Here is a 688-nt window from a genome sequence, read left to right on the forward strand (position 1 = left end):
CGAAAACGCTATAATATTTCTGCGCTAACCGCTGCATAAACGAATGCACGCTACATGATTTCTGATAGGTTAAAATTCTTATTCTCTGTTCTCTGTTCCCTGTTCCTTTTATTGTGCGGAGCCTCTAACCGCTCACTGAGCGCTCAGTGAGTTCTCGTATCTGTTTGGTCTATATGTTTAAATCTAACGGAATATGCCAATCAGATGCAAGAGCTCACTGAGCTTAGTGAGCGGTTGTAATACTGAATACATCCAAGAATAAACGATTTTAGCCTATTAAAATTCGGATACATCGTAATACACGGTTTCTAATAGGTTGAAATCGTTTATTCTTTATTCCTAATTCCTTATTCCTTCTACTGTGCGTAGGGCCTTCGACTAGCCTAGAGTCCTAGATTTATTAATCTAGGGCCGGTATTCATAGTCGATTCTTATTTCAAGACTGTCTTAAGTAATGTCTTAAGACGCTAATGCAGCCCTCTGATTAGTTCGTGACTTCTTGAGACCACACTTAAGACAGTTTTGAATGTAAGATCTGACTATGGCCGGTATTCATAGTCGGTTCTTTTTAAGACCGTCTTAAGTAATGTCTTAAGTCGCTAATAAGGCCTTCGGATTGGTTCATGACATCTTAAGACTGTACTTAAGACGGTCTTAAATATAAGATCCGACTATGAATACCGGCCTA

Source organism: Trachymyrmex cornetzi, unplaced genomic scaffold (assembly GCF_001594075.2).
Source record: "Trachymyrmex cornetzi isolate Tcor2-1 unplaced genomic scaffold, Tcor1.1 scaffold928, whole genome shotgun sequence".
Lineage (NCBI taxonomy): Eukaryota > Metazoa > Arthropoda > Insecta > Hymenoptera > Formicidae > Trachymyrmex > Trachymyrmex cornetzi.